Below are 7,606 nucleotides of genomic sequence, written 5' to 3'. Positions count from 1 at the left end.
ATATATTATCATATAATTTTACGTATATAAAATTAAATTGGGTTGGTTGAGTGGTTAAGTTACTCGTCTGTTTAAATAAGTGTAAGGAATTTAAATCCCACCTTGTACATACATCAACACACTTGTTCATACCCGGGCACAAATAACAAAGCCAGGCCCAAATCGAGTTAAAAGGCCCAATCCAGCAGATTGGCCTCTACCGCTTGTCCGACCTCCTTCAAGAGGTCGGGTTCGATGTAAGCATGCACTTAACACTTATCTAAGTGAATAACGGCCTCCATAAATTTCTCTCCCACTTCTAGAAGAGAGATCTCAACAACCCTAAGATAAATGGACGATTATCCACCATCAGAAGTGGAATTACTTCAACGGTGGTTATTGGCTCATCTCCTATAAATACCCTGACACACTCAGGTACCTTTAGGTTCCAATATTCTAGACCTCCTTAACCTCTTGCTGACTTAGGCATCAGAGTGTCTTACAGGTACCACCCCCACCTATTCAAGTATACAAACAACTCGGAAGGCGGCTCACAGACGCGAACTAGTCGAAGACCACCTCTTTTCAACGTTTGGGCCACACATTCAAGCCCAATCAGTCCGGTTTCAGGTAACCCCCGGAACATTGGCGCCGTTGCCGGGGACCCGGAGATCAACGCACAATGGCAGACGACTAACATGAAGACGGGCACACTGCATCTAAGTCCGATTAAGAGCATTAGGACCCAGTCAATAATGACCAAGCAATAATACCTCTATCAAGAATGGAAGGACCGCATGGTGAAGGCCCCTCGGGTGCTCAAGGATAAAAGAAAATCTCTTCTAAGGTTCATCAGCCAGGAAAGGAGGGGCAACCTCATTTCACTGACCTCATGGGGTTACTACATGGCTACCAATGTCGACTCGAGCAACTAGAACAAGAGCTGGAGCGACAACGTGAGGCGGAGAGGAGTCTCAGGAAAGAAATCGACCGACAAAAAGAGCTTGAAGAAAAGCTCTCGAAGCTAGAATCCAACCTCCAAAATAAGGATTCTCGCGCAGAGCGGGAGGATGTCCCTTTGGAGGAAAAAGACCCGTTCACTGAGGATATCATGAGGGCTAAAGTTTTCAGGAACTTCAAAAGTCCTGACATGAACCTATATGACGGGACAACTGATCCGAAGTATCACCTCAGTAACTTCAAAAGTCGGATGTACTTAGCTGGCGCATCGGACGCTACTCGCTGCAAGGCCTTTCCGACAACTTTAACAAAGGCGGCCATGAAGTGGTTCGATAGCCTCCCCCTAGGTCAATCACCAGCTTTGACGATCTCTCGCGTAAGTTTCTCACGCGATTCTCAATACAGAAAGACAAGGTCAAGCAAAGCGGGGGAAGAACTTGTATTATTTTTAGCTGTCGCCGAGAAAGCTATGGCATTAGCCTTAATACAAGAAGATGAGGTCGGACAGCATCCCATCTACTTCGCTAGCAAGGTCCTACAAGGCCTTGAATTAAGGTATCAAAAACTCGAAAAGTTTGTGTATGCCTTGATTGTAGTAACTAGAAGGCTTCGACCTTATTTCCAAGCCCACACCATAAGAGTTCGAACGAACCAGCCCATGAAGCAAATCCTTCAGAAAACGGATATTGCGAGCAAGATGGGTCAATGGGCCATAGAGCTATCTGAGTTCGATTTGAAATATGAAACTCGGACAGCAATCAAAGCTCAATGCCTCACCGACTTTATAGCAGAATATGCAGGCGACCAAGAGGAGGCCTCCACAACTTGGGAGTTGTACGTGGATGGGTCCTCCAATAAAGTCAGAAGTGGGGCGGGCATAATGCTGGTCAATCAAGAAGGAACTCAAATATAGGTGTCTCTGAAATTCGAGTTTCTTGCTTCCAATAATCAAGCTGAATACGAAGCCTTGATTGCTGGGCTAAAGTTGGCCAAAGAAGTCGGTGCGACTAACGTGGTACTCTTTAGTGACTCCCAAATAGTGACTTCTCAGATCAATGGAGAGTATCAGGTAATGGACCCAAATATGAAAAGGTACTTAGAAAAAATGATGGAGTACCTCAGACAATTTCCAGAGACCGAAGTCAGGCATATAGCTCGGGAGCTCAACAGTAGGGTCGATGCCCTCTCCAAGTTGCCAAGTATCAAATCGGGAGAAAATAATAGAAGTCTGATACCAGAAACCCTCCAGGAGCCCTCAATTGCAAAAACAGAGGACAAGCTAGACGTCTTAGAAGTTTCTGGCTCAGATCTCGGATGGATGACTCTCTTAGTCGAATATTTGAAATTCGACATCCTACCCGAGGAGCAGAAAGAGGTCAAGAAAATTCTAAGGGAAGCACAGAACTATACTTTGGTGAAAAATATCCTTTATTGAAGGGGGATATCTACAGCATTGCTAAAGTGTGTTCTGACTCCTAAGACAAGTGAAGTCCTGGAGGAAGTACACAATGGCATCTGTGGAAATCACCTCGGAACAAGATCTCTTGCTAGGAAAGTAATCCGAACTGGATTTTTCTGGCCGACTCTGCAAAAGGATGCCACCGACTTTGTAAAAAAGTGCCAACCTTGTCAGATGCACGCAAACTTCTACGTTGCTCCCCCAGAAGAACTTATTAGTATAACTTCTCCATCGTCTTTTGCAAAATGGGGATTGGACCTACTCAGACCTTTCCCTCAAGCACCTGGACAAGTAAAGTTTTTTTATTGTGGGAGTAGACTATTTTACCAAATGGATAGGTGCATAGCCTTTAGCTACTATCACGGAACAAGGAAGTTGGAAGTTCCTGTACAGGAATATAATCACCTGATTTGGAGTCCCTCATTCAATAACTACTGATAATGGCACACAATTTAATGATTCTACATTCAGAAGCTTGGTGGCTAGTATGAAAATCAAGCACCAATTCACCTCGATAGAGCATCCCTAAGTAAATGGGCAAGCTGAGGCAGCCAACAAAGTTATACTGGTAGGATTAAAGAAAAGACTTCAAGAAGCAAAGGGGGCTTGGGCCGAAGAGCTCCCTCAAGTACTATGGGCTTATCGAACTACACTTCATTCAACCACAGGTGAAACACCTTTCCGACTCGCTTATGGCATTGAAGCCATGATCCCTATTGAGATTAAGGAGCAAAATCCAAGGGTGAGATTTTATGATGAGATCGGAAATGTCTAAGCCCATAAAAAGGAACTCGAATTGCTCCTAAAAATCTGAGAATAAGCCCAAATAAGAGAAGCAACGTTAAAGCAAATAATGATGAACAGATACAACAAAAGAGTCATTCAAAGAAGCTTTACTTCAGACGACTTAGTTCTCATCCGTAATGACATCGAAGTGAACAAGTCGGGAGAAGGAAAACTCGCTACAAACTGGAAGGGACCCTACAAGATAGTTGAGGTCTTGGGAAAGGGCTACTATAAAGTGTCCGACCTAGGAGGCTCCGAGCTCCCAAGGTCATGGCACGCTTGCAATATGAAGAGATATTACAGCTAGAAGCGAACCTCGCTCCTTGATGTACTCTTTTTTCCGACTTCATGATTTTCTCCCAAAGAGGATTTTCCTAGATGGGGTTTTAACGAGGCATCAAAGCGAGGGCTAGGGGCATGAAATTTATTCCCTTAGTAGCAAAAGCGTCCTTGTAAAGTCACATTTCATTAGTAATAATAACTCTCCCTTTATTATCTTTTTCTTTAGAATTTCCATTTACCATCACTACGTTACGCACCGACTTAAACTAAAAAAAGTGCAAAAATCCATTGCCCGACTTAGATGGTCGGGAAGATAAAGCGACGAGGTACAAGTCGGTGTAAAGAGGTTGTAAAAAGATGAGCATAACAACTCGGCAACGAAAGGAAAATGGCTTATAAGTCGGAACGTCCTCGAGAAAAACAAAATGCATTGCGAAAATAACCTAAGTTATGAAAACGACTTAATAAACAAAGCAAAACTTGAGCGTATACAAACAAAGTAATGGAAAGCAAGAAATGGGAAAATCCCTTAGGGAATCGAAGGTAAAAGTGTCCTCATAAAAACCTTACCATGATAGAGATTATTTAGTAAAAGAGTTTTTTCTCAAAGACTTTGCTAAACAGCAGCAAAAATTATCTAACATAGATAAAACAGAAACTTTGCGAAAACAACTGCTTTGTTAAAAAAGGACCCAAAACGTCCAAAAAGCATGCACCGGTTGTTGTTAACGATCCCTTTTAAGGGATCAAGAGTCAGGAACTATCAACAAAGCAAAAATAAACAAAGATACATGAAGTGTTCATAAAACGGACCCACAAGTCGGGCCTTAAAGGGCAGATTCAAATAGGACCAATGGGAGGATTATCATCTGGAGGGGAAGTCGGGTCAGCCACAGAAGTCGGAGGGATCGGGGGAACCTCTTTGACCATAGAGGTCGGAGCAGCATCAGGTGGGGCAGAAGAACTCGGCAGTAACTCCTCGGATGCATTAACTTCATAAGGAGGAGATTCAATTATGCGTTGCCCCGCCATCTTCAGCTTGGAATCAGTTACAGGACGGGGAGGAAACACTATTTCGCCATTAATGATAACCTTGTCAGGGTGAAGAGGTGACAGGTCCAAGTTGGGAGCAATAACTTCGACCTGTTCCTTCAGAACCCTAAACACCTCCTCAGTCCCTTCGACAATGGAATCCTCCAAATCCTGATAACCTTCCCGGAGTCGTTTCAACTCCTTTTTCAAGTCAATATTGTCCGAAAAGACCCTGACATAATTTTGCTCGGCTTTCTCCTTTAAGCCTTCAGCCATCGCACAAGAGGCCATCAGCTTCTTCTCCCTCTCCTCGAATTTAGAAAGTTCTTCCTTTAGCTGAGCATTCTCCTCTTACAGCCTCTTCTCATCTTCTTGATACATGGCCAGCCGCCCCTGGAGATTCTCCAAAGAATGCTGGGTCGCACTCAAAGGGATTTTTTCCAACATATCAAGAAGAGAGGTACAGACCCTGATAGTCCAAATTCCTCCTCGGATTAAAATCTGAAGACGATTGCAGATAGCAGCATCATCCATAGCAATTTGACTATGTGGAAGGATGTGCTTCCTTGAAAATTTCACTCTATCAAAACTGGTGTCCCCGACGTTAAAGGCACCGGCTTCCGAGATCTTACTTTTTCTCTTTTCAGGTTTCGAGGAAGAAAGAACTGGGGGGGATAGGGGCAGTAAGAGGAAGAGGAAGAGGAAGAGGAAGAGGAGGAGTAGGAATTGGATTTACCAAAATTGGCTGAGAAGAAGAAGTCCCCAAACCCAAGCTTTGAGAAGGAGAAGTGGCAGAGGTTCCGACCTCTTGTGCAGCAGCTCGGGCACGAGCATTCCTCTTGGCTTCCTGCACCTTTTGGTAAGCTTTCGACCCGCTTTTCATTTTTTCTGAAAAGGGAAGTAAAAACAATTAGTACACAAGTCAAAAGTAGAAAAACTTGCCTACAAAATCAAAAATAAAAACTACTTAGCTCGGTCCTGACATAGCTCGGAGATCCAAGAAAAAATTTCTTGGTGTCTAGGTTTGGAGCCCGTCCCCAAGCCTCTCGAAAAAATTCTACCACAGCCTCCTCTATCTCGTCCAAATCTACCAGGCTATATTTCTCTACAGGAGAAGTTTCAACCCAATATAGAGGAAATCAGGGCTCATTATTTTCATTTAGAAGGATGATGGCCTTCAGCACCTTGAACTTTAAAAAAGAAATTTTTGAAGTCATGGAAAGACTCATCAAAAATGGAAAAAACTTTCCGGCCTTGTATAGTTTAGAAAGAAACCCACTGTTGCTTACTTTTAACACTAAAATGCTTTGTTAAGTGAAAAAGATAGAAAAAGGTCTTTAAAGAGATCAGAAAATTGAGTGCATGGCTGACAAGTTGGTAAATTTTGAGAAACCCTAGAAATTGGGGTGAAGTTGGGAAGGAGCTACCCCACAATGGGATAACACCTCCATTTCAAAATTAGAGAATGGAAGGGTAACCCTCAAGCGGGTAAACAGGCAATCATACATAAAAACAAAGTGGGGTCAGAGTCATTAATCCTCCCACAGCAAACTCGGTCCTCAGGGTCTGGGGCCACTAACTCGTATTTGGGTTCGTCAGCATCAAGACTACAGATCATATGGTATTTCCTAAGTTCGGTTATAAAAATATCATCTACTATTGGGTGTTTTGAAAGGACAGAAGAATCTACCCATCTCAATAAGGCTTCAGAAACTTGGGAAGATATTTTCAGAAATGGAAAAATATATAGGAAGATATACCTACATTGCATAAAGAAAAAGAAACCATCAAAAATAGATTTTGAAACAAGACACTTCCTTTTCAAACAAGACATTCAACCACATAAAAGGAAATGATTTTTGTAAAAAGAAAAGCACAAAAATCTAAAGTTTCCTACTACAAATAATGAAGGTGCCATAAATCCTACTCAGAGTCTCTTCCTCAATTAGTCAGTACACTTAATAAAAATAACGAAGATACTGTGAAAGCCAATAAAGAATGAAGGTAATGAGAAACTAACCTTTCTTGGAGAAAAGAACTGATAGCAAGAACAAAAGGGACGCCGAAAGTGCTGAAAAACCCAGGAACAGAGAAGGCAAGCACTAATGCGCGAATGTCTTTCGAATATGGAAGAAAGCAGGAAGATAAAATTCGGAGAGAAGATGAAAGAGGAGAAAGAGGAACATTGAAGAGTACTTATAAGAAGCCAGGGGCATAACTATAAAAGTAGCCCACTCATTAAAAGGGGGCGCCATTACCAATGTAACCACTCTCTACGTGTAAATGCAAAGAGCCAAAAGACGCGACGGTTGATAATTTGAAATCAAGTCGGTTTTAAAATAAAAATCACGTCGGTTTTCCGACTTGAAAGGAGAACCTTGACCTAAGTATCTCCGAGTTCGACTAATACTCGAACCCAACTCATAGTAAAGAGATCGGATTCGAGTAGGGATACTGTTCATACCCTGGCCCAAATAAGAAAGCCAGGCCCAAATCGAGTTAAAAGGCCCAATCCAGCAGATTGGCCTCTACCGCTTGTCCGACTTCCTTCAAGAGGTCAGGTTCAACGTAAGCATGCACCTAACACTTATCTTAGTGAATAACGGCCTCCATAAATCTCTCTCCCACTTCTAGAAGAGAGATGTCAATAACCTTAAGATAAAGGGACGGTTATCCACTATCAGAAGTGGAACTACTTCAACGGTGGTTATTGGCTCATCTTCTATAAATACCCTGACACACTCAAGTACCTTTAGATTCCAATATTCTAAACCTGCTTAATCCCTTGCTGACTTAGGCATTGGAGTGTCTTGCAGGTACCACCCCCACCTATTCAAGCATACAAACAACTCAGAAGGCGGCTCACAGACGTGAACCAGTCGAAGACCACCTCTTTTCAACATTTGGGCCACACATTCAAGCCCAATGAATCCAATTTCAGGTAACCTCCAGAACAATACTCTTAAATTGTTAAATACGATATTTTGAGATAATAAGTAAAAAAATAAATATGAGTATATATATAATTCTATTCACGATAAATAAATATTTATGCGATTTAAATCATGATAAAATATTTATGCGATAATATTGGTAAAAAAAGTTAAT

This window comes from Arachis ipaensis, chromosome B06 (assembly GCF_000816755.2).
Source record: "Arachis ipaensis cultivar K30076 chromosome B06, Araip1.1, whole genome shotgun sequence".
NCBI lineage: Eukaryota > Viridiplantae > Streptophyta > Magnoliopsida > Fabales > Fabaceae > Arachis > Arachis ipaensis.
Note: the sequence above shows the minus strand (reverse complement) of the source record.